Source organism: Mus caroli, chromosome 11 (assembly GCF_900094665.2).
Source record: "Mus caroli chromosome 11, CAROLI_EIJ_v1.1, whole genome shotgun sequence".
NCBI lineage: Eukaryota > Metazoa > Chordata > Mammalia > Rodentia > Muridae > Mus > Mus caroli.
Genome location: NC_034580.1, coordinates 32,839,214 through 32,852,660, shown reverse-complemented (window position 1 = coordinate 32,852,660; position 13,447 = coordinate 32,839,214).

The window sequence follows — 13,447 nt, the reverse complement described above, 5'->3', positions numbered from 1 at the left end:
ATAAAATCATACATGCTCTTCAACTTCCTATCTGATTTCCAGGTGTCTTCCCCCAAGTCATCACTCTTACTTTGGAGAAGAAGTTGTTATTCATAGCGCTAGTAATGGTGAAAACATAAAAAGGAAGGAAAAAATAAACAAGTAGAGCCATCTAAAACCTTAAGGAGGAAAAATAGAAATAAACTGGAGTTTGGTTTATTCATACAGTGTGGTTTTGTAAATGTATTGAATTTAAGAAACCAGAACTACACTTATTAGCATGCATTTTAAAAACAGTGTGAAGTAAAAACAAACTAGAAGTTATATATACTGTGTAAACCTTTATGAATTTTTTCAAGACACTGAAAAAAATATTTATATTTTATATGGCTTTACAAGTATGTATGAAAATACAAAAATGTATGGAACTGTCAATGCTGCAGTAGAGTGACCTTTGGAATTCAATAAGGAAATATTTGGGCAATGAGTCTTTGTGCTATCATATATACTAGCAGCTTAAATATTTTTAAGTAACTATGATAACTATATATATTTAATCTCTTATAGAAATCTTTTCTATTTTCTTGTTTTAAAAATACAAGTTATAAATTAAAATTTTGAAAATAAACTTTTGGCAAAGGAGAATAAGGTATAGGTTGGATAATTTTACAGAAGCAATGTGAAAATATAAAATTCTGGGAGACATAAAATATGTTTGTAAGAGGGGACGAAGCCTTTTGAAAAGGGGAAGCAGACACTGTATGATAAAAGATAGCAAGAGAATTTGTAGGAAGTTAAAAAAAAAAAAAACCAGACACACTGGCAATTGTTAGTTATGACAAGGAACCTTGACTTTTAAGCTAGTGTTTTTGTTGGATAGAAAGAAGAGGTATTGATACCTGGATAGGAAAATAAAAGGAACTCATGCAGAGTCTCAGTAAAGCTGAAGACAATATGCTATGGGACTACTTCCGAAAAGTGAGGTCATCAATTGTAATTTGGGTAGATGAGAGAAGGCTCAACATTTCCATGTGCATGTAATAAGAAACTAAGCCTTAAGTGGTTGCTTTCCCAGGCAGCTTCATCAACCATATTGTAGTAGAAATTAGTTGGTTTTGTGCTGTAACTGACAAGAGATTCAGAGCAGAATGTGGCACAGAAATGTTGTTTGTATTATTGTAGCAAAGAAGCAGAGAAGGCAGGGAAGGAAGGATTCTGGGACATGTGGTAACCATCATAGACATTGCCCCAGTCATATGCCATCCCTCCAGTTTTCTCTACATCCTGATAATGCTGTCAAGCTATAAATATACCAATATATAAATCATTTATTTTATCAACCCTCATGAGCCAGTGACCTCTGATCTAACAACAGGGAACTAAGCTTTTCATACAGGATCCAAATCAAGGATACATCTCATTATAAAAACCATAACAAGAAAATTGGTCAGGTTGAAAATCAACTGATTTGTGAAAGCAAAAAGAAAATAAAGGCCTCCTATAGGGTTGAATAACAATATGAACTAACCAGTACTCCCCAGAACTGTATCTCTAGTTGCATATGTAGCAGAGGATGGCCTCATCGGCCATCAATGGTAGGAGAGAAGCTTGGACTTGCGAAGATCATATGCCCCAGTACAGGGGAATGCTAGGGCCAGGAAGCAGAGTGGGTAGGTTGGGGAGCATGGTTGGGGGAGGGTAGGGGTCTTTGGGGATAGCATTTGAAATGTAAATGAAGAAAATAGCTAAGAAAAAATGTTAAAAGAAAAGAAAAGCCACAAGTGTATAGTACTTATGAAAACATCAACAAAATGACTAAACCTGGTGTGAAGACTTGGAAAGATGAAGGGGAGGGCTTTCAAGATCCAATGGAATGAGGTAACAGTAAAGAAGTTAAAGGTACAAGGGAGATGCAGTTATAATAAGTAAAGAGAACAATGTCTGCATCATGTCTGTATAAGAACAGGCCTGTCAACAGCTAGCGGCAGGGGGAGTAGATGCTGAGGGAGCTCCATCCCACACAGCTGGACCTTTTCTTGTGCTGCAATTTGTAAAGGGGGAATATTGCCTTCAGTTGTGTTCTCACCGATGACCCCACCAGTCTCTAAAAGATAGCTCGCACTTAACAATGGTCATCAGACTAAATTGCTTGTGAAACAAGCCCCCAAATCACGAATCACTGAAAGGGCCTTGTACTGATGAGAGAGGGTTGATGGGGTAGGAGGGAAGTAAAGGGAGAGAAGAGAAATCATAATTTATTTTACAGGAAAACTGATTGTTACAATGTACCTAATAATCATACAACACTCAAACCTATAATACACTCAGATCATTTTATATTACTAGTTAGACAGGCATTTCAAAACATTAAAGAGGAAAGTTGAAGCTTTAAAATTTGGACGCATTGTATAAAATTAAATATTAGATGATGTGTTAAGTTTAAGGCTAAGATAACAAAGGGAATTGAAAGTGATGGGACAGAAAAAAATTACAGGATGCTTATAGACTCACTGAGAGAGAATGGTACTTTTATTTTTAGTAGCAAAGATAAACATTAACTATAATGGTTTTACAATTATTCTAATTTAAATAAATTAGGGATTTTTATGAGATAATAATTTACAAATCTAATTAATTTTTCAGAAAATTTCTTTGATGTTCTTCTGTGTAAATACTTTGATATTGTCTACTAACTTAAGAGTTGTTTTCAATATCATAAAATAATGCAAATACTTATGCTAAAATATGTTTTATTTTGCACATATTGGAAAGCATCTCTAGGGCCATTTTTAGATAAAGAGAAAGCCCTTGGTTACAAGTCATGTTATAAACTTGAATATGCAAGTTGCTACACACACATCCATGTATGCACATATACACAAATTATATATATTTCATATAAAAACCAAAAAGAAATTAGTCAGGTTGAAAATCAACTGATTTATGAAAGAGTGGGAACTAGGTATTTATTAAATTATTATTTATTTTTTATTTCCTTCACAATTAAAGAATAGGAAAGTATTTACCATAGTGGCATGGTTCATTGTTCCAAGCTATAAAAGTGCAATGAATGACATAGATTTAAAGAGATATATTTTCTCTCCTGTCACACAGAGAGGCAATTTATTATTCCTTTGCTATATGTTTTCCAATTCATGTATGAAATGCATAAATACACATAATCTGCTTATATTTTATATCAATTTAAATGCTTATTTCCATTTCCTAATAGTAACATGGTAACAATGTCATTAAACTTTTGGGGTTCAGCTACAACATGGTTTGTAAACACTTTGGGAGTCTTTGAACTCATCCCTAAATTAGAGAAAATGGGATAATTTGACAATTAACCCACTTTTCTTTGATTCTTCCATGAACTGAAGTTTCCAGGCAAATGATCCTTACAAATTCTAGAGAAAAAAAAAAACATTTAAAAAGTCACAATATAAAATACATACTGAAGCTAAAACTGCTAGGACCCAAATATGTGGAGACATTTATACAGAAATTTTAACATAGTTTGGAAGGTTAAATATGGGTTAACATGGCAATGGGAAGTTCTACTCATCAATGAGGTTTTCCTCCTCAACATCACAAGGAGATTCATGTAAGGAAAAGGGAATTATTCCACAGTTCTGAAAGGAGAGGAGACAGGTACCCATGTAGAAATATACCCACAGTAAAGGTCTATGTCCCATTCAGCATCAAGAGACTTTTCTAGTCGAGTTCCTTTGATCAATGAGAGGGAAATCTAAGAAATCCTTTGAAAACATTGCAACATAATCCAACATGCCCGTTAAAAGACTAACATTTAGCAGGGTTCTTAATGAGAGCTTATCTTCTCTGTGACTGACTGCTATAGAACATATTACTAACAGAATATGTGAACTAACACAAAAGAGCAGAAAGATACAAATTTTATCCGATTAGAAGTTAGAAAAGTCCAGCTAAGTAGTGGTGGCACACACCTTTAATACCAGTACTCTGGAGGCAGAGGTAGGTGGGTCTCTAAGTTCAGTGCCAGCCTAGTCTACAGAGCTAGTCCCAGGACAACCAAAGCTACACAAAGAAATCCTGTCTCAAAAAAACAAAACAAACAAACAAACAAAACCAATCAAACAAACAAGCAAGAAGTTAGAAAATTCCAAAACAAACAAACAAAACCACACAAGTCAGAAAAATTTGGGAGAAATATGTTCTAAGTATGGCTGTTGAGAGCATAAAACAAAGCCAGCTCTTAACTAAGAACACAGAACCCCACAGTCAAGTCTTGCTTATCTCTGTTTACACACACACAAAAAAAAAATTCTTTATCTTTTTTCATTCCTGGATGAGTCATAATTTAGAGAAGCTTTATTTCCCAATGTGAAATAAAAGTCTAATAAGATTTGTTTCCACAGAAAAACACAGGTCTTTTTAGAGACTACACTGGGGGGAGGGAGGTATTTCAAAATGGCTACTCATGGACGCTATATACCATGACCAAAGCAAACAGTCAGAAAGCATGGTTTAAAAACAAAACAAAACAAAACAAAAACCAAAAAGATAACACATAATCTAAACAGACAAGTCATTGAAACCAGACTCAGATTATGTGACAGATTTTAGAGTTATCAAGAGGAATTTAAAATACCTACTTACAATATGTTGAGTGCTCTAGTGGGATAAGCAGACAATATGCAAAGACAGATGGCCAATGTCATAGAGAAGACACTAAATGTAACAGAGAACAAAACACTAGAAGTGAAAAATACCACAACAGAAATGAAGGGTGTCTATGAGAGTCTTGAGTAGCCCAGATGTGATAAGGAAGGAACCGGGAAGCTCGAAGACTTTCTGATAGAAACATTCCGAAATGAAACAAAAAGATAAAGATTGGGAGAACGTCAAAAGGACCAGAAACCTAAATCTAAAACTGCTTTAAAATATATAGACATGTTGATTCCACGATCAGGGAAGTCATGAAATGTAGGTAAGAATAAATCCTAGAAAAGAAAGCATTAAGAATTTTCAAAAATTAATGAAATATCAGAACACAGAAGAGCTCAGAGAATACCAAGCAGGATTAATGCACGTACATTTACCTCCAGCTGCATCATACATGAGACTTGGGTAAAGAAAACCATACTAAGGAAAGTGAAATTTGCTGGGCAGTCAGTGAGTGGTACAGAGACACTGTCCAGAAAGATAAGAACTTAGAAGATTGTTCATGAGAGCTGTGCAAGGCCAAAGCAAATCCAAAGAAACATTTAAAGTATTGAAATAAAATACCAAGAGAAATTTCTGTCTTTAAAATTGAGAAGACCCCAGGGAGTGGGGAGGTCTGGCAGGGTCGGGGTGGGGAAGGTGCATTATCTTGGAGAGAGGTGGAGGAGGAGGAGGAGGAGGAGGAGGAACAACTGTTGGAGGGCAGATGGGAAAGGGAAATAATGACTAGACTGTAAAAACAAAAAGATTAAAGATAAACATTGGTCTCCAGATACAGAAGTATATTGTAAAAATTGTCAAGCCTAAATGTTAATAAGGAGATGAAAGGATATATATATATATATATATATATATATATATATATATATATATATATATATATATATATATATATATATGTATATATGTGTGTGTGTATTATATATATATATATATATATATGTATCAACAAATACACATGCATGGAGTCACACACAGGCACATATAAGCACACACAAACACACATGAATATCATATAAAATAAAATAAGACAAATTCAGAACATTAAGATAAAAGTCACATATTTTCAACACATATGTGATATATGGATGGAAAGAAGAGAGATTGTTTGTCAGATGAAAGGGGACCAATGGGAGAAGGGAAAGGAAAAAGAGAAGGGGTAATATAACGTGAACAATAGCAAAGTATATGGAGCACATATGAGAGATGCCCTGAGGAAACCTGTACTTCATAACTAGTTGTTAAAACAACAACAACAATGCCAAAAGAAGATTTTAGGTAAAAGGAAGAGGTTATAGGTCAGAATCTCAGACCCATACACACCCGCCCCCCCCCAAAAGTGTTGGAGACAGATTGAGTCATTATAAATAAAGTATCTTGAGGATTCCAGAGTGAAATCAGGACATGATTAAACAGCCAAGTCTTTTATAAATCTTTGAAATAACTTTATTGTATCTTTAGCAAAAAATATGCTGACCTAAAGAACTGAATATAATCTATAAGATTAAAATCATAACTAAGTCCACATAAGCACTTTATTCTAATTGATAAAGTTGATTCCCTAAGGAGTGAGCATGAGTTACAGTACAAATATAAGAAACTTTGCATAGATCCCAGGCTATAGCACCCAAATGAATGCATGGCATTGAACAGAAACAAATTCTCTCAGTGTCCAAATGACCTTACAAGTAAGCAAGGGGATGGTATTAGCTTGATAGATATAACAGTGGATACAAGTAGGAGACAATACTGTGAACTCTCATCTAATTTAAAATAGTTATTGGTCATTAAAGAGAAGAATATTTACCAACATGAGTAGATAGACGAATTCTAAAAACATTTCATTTCTCATGCAGAATCAGAAGCAATGACTCCTGAATAGAAATGAACAACATTAATACCCAAACATTGTTTTCCCTATTATGATTTATTTTATTTTTCTAAGATCTTGGTTTTAATACGTCTTTAGTAAGAGAAATTAGGGTTCCTTGAGGAACAAAGTGAGTTGAAGATTAGGTAGAAAGTGACCAAGTTATTTTACAATGACTGGTAATGTTCAAACCAAAGAGGGCAAAATAAACAAAGTTTGAGGGAATTTCAGCTACAAACATAAAATAATGCAATAATTCAGTTGTGATCTCAAAGATAAATTATCTATAGATGTACAGTGTATATAGATGAATGGATAAATACATGGGAAATACGCAACTATTGCTATGCACAAAATGCTAATCAATAGTCTTCCTTTAAGTAGTTGGAGAAGAAGTCCATAATCAGTGGTAAGCCACATATGATAATCATTATCCAGAATCTAGTATGAAGTATTATAAAGTCCCACTTCAACTAACCCAAAAGGCCAAATTCATTGCGATCAGTCTTCACTGACATGCTTGGCCTAAGTGACCCTTTATGGTTCTTTCCTAAATCCACAACAGTAGTGGGTTCCTGAGGAAAATCTCGTTAAAAGACAGTCTTCTATGCCCCAGTTTAGGGGAATGCCAGGGCCAGGAAGTGGGAGTGGGTGGATTGGTGAGCAGGGAGAGGGGGGAGGAGATAGGGGTTTTTGGAGGGGAAACCAGGAAAAGGGATAACATTTGAAATGTAAATAAAGAAAATATCTAATTTTAAAAAAAGTCTACTACATACTACTCATGGCACCTCGAAACTTCCAGTCATTGAATACCACCATCACAGCTGCAAGGGATCTAAAGAGATGACTAAATGTCAGATCCTAAATTGAATCCTGAAATGAAGTTACAAACAAAACAATAAGAGTTGTGCACAGACTTGCCAGAAAAATACACATACTCGAATAAACACTTTGTCAGTCTTGGTCCATTGATTTCAACTCATGCCTTACCTCTTCTCCCGGCCAGCCATGCAAGAAGTACACGATTTAGGAGATGGGCTGTACATACAGGCAAACCATTATCATGAATTTTTAAAGCAGTGCTTATGTAATTAGTGGACTTTTAAAAAATTCTTCAAAATATTTAAATGACTATTAGGGGTGCTTGGCATAGGTTATTCATTTAAACAACCTTATATTTTAGGGATTTAAAAAATGTTTTTTGCCTATTGTAGGCAAATGCTATACTGAGGTTCTATTGTAAATTTTTCCACATACTAGGTTACTGTTTAAAGAGCCATGTCTGTAACACATTCTTCTAAGATCCATGTGCCCATTTACATACTCACAGTAGCACATGAAAGAACAATTTTCCTACAGTACCAGCAACACCGAACATTATCCTCTATTTAATTTTGGCTAATTAAGTAAGGAAGAATCATACCTCATTTTACTTTGAAAGGTAGAATTTTTAAAATAATTTCATTGGCTATTTAAATGTATCCCTTTATAATTTCAAGTTGGTTTTAAATATAGATTTAATGAACTCCCACTATGTTCCAGGGAACCTTCAAATGCATGTTCTTACATTATCTTTATTATCCCTTGCATCTGGCTGCAAGTAATGGGAAACTCAATTAAATCTGGCTTAAACAACAAGAAGAAGCTATTATCTCCCATAAGAAGAAGCCCAGAGGGAAGGTGGTTGCTAGAATAATCCACCTGCTTAAGAATGCCAAGGTTCTAAAATTTGCTCCAAGACTCGCCCTTCATCTTTATCAGGCATCTATGGAAACTCCAGAAATCAAGAACAGAAGAAATAAAATGGTCCTGACAATATAATATTCTCCTTTTTAGAAATAAGAAAACCTCTCCTAAAATTATTCCATATCAAATCAATGGGTAAGTCTCCATGGACTATATTCTCTTCCTGCTAAGAAAAGCTTAGCCTACATGCTGAAGTCAAATCAGTACTGACTTGGTAAATTGAGGGAGCTATGGATAAATTAACAACTTAAGACTTCTCTCCATATTGTGATTTGATGGATCCCAAGGAAAATTGTCCCCCAGAGACTCAAATATTCCAATACTTGATCCCCACTTGGTAGTACCTCTTGGGTAGGTTTATGAGGTATGGTCTTGCTGGAGGAAATAAGTCACTGGTGTCCGGTTTTGAGGTTTCTAAGGCACAAACCATGCCCAGTTTACTCTTTTTGTTTCCTGCATGGTGTTAAAGATGTGAGTACCCAGCTATCCCTGCCTTCACATCTGCTGCTTGCTGCCACAATTCCCTGACATAGTGGACTTTTATTCATCTGATACCATAAGCCCAAGTAAACCCTTACTTTTTATAACTTGCCTTGGTCATGGTATTTTATCATGGCAATAGAAAAGTAACTGATATAATCCCACTTCCACTTCCTGATTGGACCCAGAGAAGGTCCAGTATCCATGACAAACAGTGCAATGTGGAAGATAGGGAACAAAATTGCAAAGGAAAAATAAAAGAAATAGCTACAAGATGAAAGACCAACAATATTTTTTTCAGCCATCACAGTGGCCCACTTTGGAATTCTCCTGTCTCTAACTGGGGGAATTCTTTCATAGAGTGTAAGAACTTGAAAGACTGCCTAGTGACCTGTAACACCAGTTCACAGTCATCATCTCTAACAGTAACCATAGAACCTTCTTTTATTTTAACACATTTTAAATGTAGATAATAAGTATAAAGTATATACATTGTGCAATTATGACCAACACTAACAATAAAGTATAGGATTTATGACATTTTGGAGTCATAAGTAAGAAAATTCAGATATGAAAAGATGAAAAAGCTTTCTTATTGTGAGTTGAACACTAAGTCTTGAGTCCAGCTCTAAGAATTAAATGTCGCTTAGAGCAGTAACACCTGGTGAGGTTCCATTTTTGCATGAAGGTAACTCTTTATTACAAGATACAATGACAGATCATGAACGTACTATACTCCAGGACAGGAGTGGGGGAGATGGGGACCAGGATATTTTTAATGTGACATGGGTGGCTGTTGCTCATTTAGGGGACTATCAAGTTCATTCTCTGGAAAAACAAAGAACCACACTTTGGCAAAGACAGAAGACCATGTCAAGATTGACAGCAGAGTACTGGGAGTTCACTCAAGGGCACCCGCTTAGGCATATTGCAGGGCCTCTGGATTCCTCACCTCTCCCCTCTCCATCCTGATCATACACAAAACCTTATCATTGTCCTCTGTTTCTCTTAACTTCTGGGAACAAGAAGGCGCCATCGCCGGGAGCCCATTTTGGCACTTTTGAATGCCTATCTCTCTCCAACTTTTCCTCACTAAGAAACAGGAAGAAAATTCATTAGTAAAGTTCAGATCCTTCTTGGAGGCAGATTGAATGATTTGGACAATTCCAATATCCAGGTTGCAGGAACTGTCTCTCCCACAAGACTCTCTTCCCGATGCTATGATAAGATGTCTTCATCCCCATGTGACAGGCTACTTAGTATTCCTCTGAATGTTCTGCTCTTGTTTTAAAACACTGCAAAATTTGGCATCATAAAGTACAAACAACAACCAGAGCACAGATATCTATGTATATTTGTTGGGAGGGTAAGTAGGTGCCCAAAAGAAGGAATATGTGTTAGCAGGTAAATTAAAATTCTTGCTTTGAGGTTGTTAGGTCTTGTAAATAAAAGTATTTAGAAGCAGATGTGAAATACACTGGGGACCAGGATCTAGGGTTTGAAGGAAAAAGAGGAAGACAGGACATGCCTGGAGGAAGGAGAGGAGGAAGAGGAAGAGAAAACACCGTACCGTGTTACTTGGACTAATATGCTCATCAGTGGATGTCAACGAGTGACAATGTGGTATACAAATAGCATTTTTGAAGAAGTGAGGAGATAGCTTCATAGAAGAAGTTCAAAAGCCCAATGTCAGGACAAGAATGCCCAGGATCTGCTCGTACCTGAAAGAAAAAGACATGAAAGGAAGTAAAAGAAAATGAAGTTTCTCTGAATAACTCAGAACAGCAGACAAGCTCTGTAGGCCTGTGATAGAGGTTCTACAGGTGTCTGAGCCCAGGGAGGGATTTGTGCGACAGACAAGTTCATTGTCACATTAAGGTGAAAATTAGTCCTTCCTTCTCTTTTGCATGTCTTCAGGTGACTCACATTTGGAAGGGTGGCTGTAGACTCCTGGATGAGTGATTGACAGGGTCACATGGATTAACAAGTAAGGGGAGGGGCCAATAGTGGCTATCTTGGAATGATTAGTTTGGGTAGCTTATAAAGACTGTCAGGTTTTCAGTCAGGGTCAGATATGGAATTTGGATTCTATTCTTTGGAGGAAATAATGCTGCCTTAATGAACTTCAACAGAGCCCAGATAGTTGGCCCATTTCATGTTAATTTAAATCCCAAGCAGTACAGCAAAACCAATGTTTCTCTTTCTAGTGCTGCTTGGAAAATGGGAGTAGGAGCCCAGAATTGATCATCAGTGAGAGTTTATGCTCAAAGCTCTCTAGATTTTCAATCTCTGTAGAAGAAGGAAGAAGGGGAGGAAGAAATAAGAAAAGGCTAAAAAGGCATATAAAACCAATTCCCATTTGGAGCTCAGTTGGTAAAATGCCTTATGCCCAATCATGACAACATGCATTTGAGTCCCCAGGACACATGTAAAAGCTGAGCACAGGGGCTATGTGCCTGGTGTGCCCATGCTGCAGAGGCAGATTCAGGTAGATCCTGGGATTGGCTATTCTCTCAGCCCAGTTAAACTGATATTCTCCAGGTTCTGCTAAAAATTGTAGAGAGTGTTAAAGATACCGGACACTGAATTTAGGCTTCCATCTACATTACACAAAAGTACACAAACCCATATGAACAGGTTACACACACACACACACACACACACACACACACACAGAGAGAGAGAGAGAGAGAGAGAGAGAGAGAGAGAGAGAATTGCAAGTCATTTGAATAGATTTTGCTATTATTTAGTTATGGTATGATTAATAGATCAAGAAAGAACTGGCATTAAAGAGGCAGTTTGTTTATTCAAGTAGGTCAATCATTTATTCTGTTAACTGTACTGTATTTAACAGGCTGGGTATCATGGTAGTACAGGCTTATAAGGTCAGCTATGACAAGATTGAAGCAAGGGGATGGTATGAGTTCAAGACCAGCCCTTTGTTGTAAAATGAAACTCTGCCTCAAAAGACAAAAATAAAAATAATCAGAAACAAAAATCCCTCAAACAAAATGCTTCATTCTGTCCTCAAGAAATACTGTACTGCCTATTCCTGGAGGGAGGGAAGTTTACACAATGCATCATGGAAAGGGGAGGAGAGAGAACTGTGGGAAGGCCCTTTATCATGGGTTCCTTGACAGGAAAGTAAGGGCAAAGCAAATAAGGAGGCTTACCATTGGCTAGCTGAAATTACACCACAGGTGTGGAGCACAGACAATAACTCCAGGTTCTCTGCTACCTAGCTGTGAAGTAAGAGTGTGTGTGTGTGTGTGTGTGTGTGTGTGTGTGTGTGTGTGTGTGTGTGTGTGAGCGAGCGAGAGAGAGAGAGAGAGAGAGAGAGAGAGAGAGAGAGAGAGATACGTGGCCCAGAGAGTAAGAACTTAAGACAGGTGAGGAAGATTTGAAACCTTGGGGGCTTAATTGCCTATTCAAGAAAGGAAGTCTCCACACTGGGTCAGACAGAGCCATATAAGAGCATTGTTAAATAACAGGCCAAGCTACAGTGGAGCCATCCATTAGCTCCATCCTCCATTACACAGTGAGGAGGAGGAGTGGCAATTTTAGCCACTGATTTTTTTGTTGTTGTTGTTTTGTAGATGACTGAACAAACACAAAATCCAGACTAAAAATAGAGAAATTCACAGCAAATGTTTTTTTGTAACACTTTGCATGTTAAAAGAACAAAAAAAAATTTCTTACAATGTTACCAATTAAAGCTTCATTATTTTAAACAGGTATGAGTCAGGATTTATCTGAAAGAAAAAATAGAAAAAAAAATACTCTCTGCCAGTTTCATTAAGGTTTAGTTTAGTGCTGATCACAGCTTGGATGCTGTCTGTGCTATTCTATTTACCAACATTATTTTCCTTGAAAAAAAATAATTATTTTAATCTGCTACTGCTGACGTCAATGCTGGTTGCAGGTAAATGGAAGTGAAAGAATGTGTGTGCTGATGTGCAGATGACACAGCAGAGTCTATGATGTCACCAAGCACCAGGATAACTAGGACTTGGTTTTCCTAGTAATGCCATTTTAATAATTTAGAAAATTGGGAAAACAAAACCATATATTTCATATCTACAGGAGCATATACAACCCTTACTCAGTCAAAAGGGATAATGGGGACATAATTTCTTAAATAAATCAAAACTCACTTATATTAATATCTAGTGTTGCCCCAATTAAAATGTGATAATAATCTATCAGTGATAGTATTTTTTTCATGAAATTCTTTCTGGTATTCAATCGTTTTTTTAATGCATTAATATTTTACTGAAAATTAAACTCTGGTTTCAAAATTAAGGCAGTATTATTTCTGAAAGTATTTTGGCAGGAATCATTCATTTCAATAGGGATTACTTTATCTTATGGTATAAGTGTTTCACCAACACAAACTAATTAATTTTCATCTTATTAGAAGAAAATAGGTACAAATGAAATGAAAAGTTTTTTTTTTTCTAAACCAGATGGAAAGTCTTTGTCAAATTAGGCCTATGATTTTGGCATCAATATTTTATTTTTAATCATGTGTTTGTATGTGTTTGTATGTGACTATGTATGTGGTTTGCAAATGACCAAAGAGACCAGAAAAGGGCAATATTTTTTCTAGGACATAGAGTTGCAGGAAGTTGTTAGCCACCAAATATATGTTCTGGGAGAAGTCAG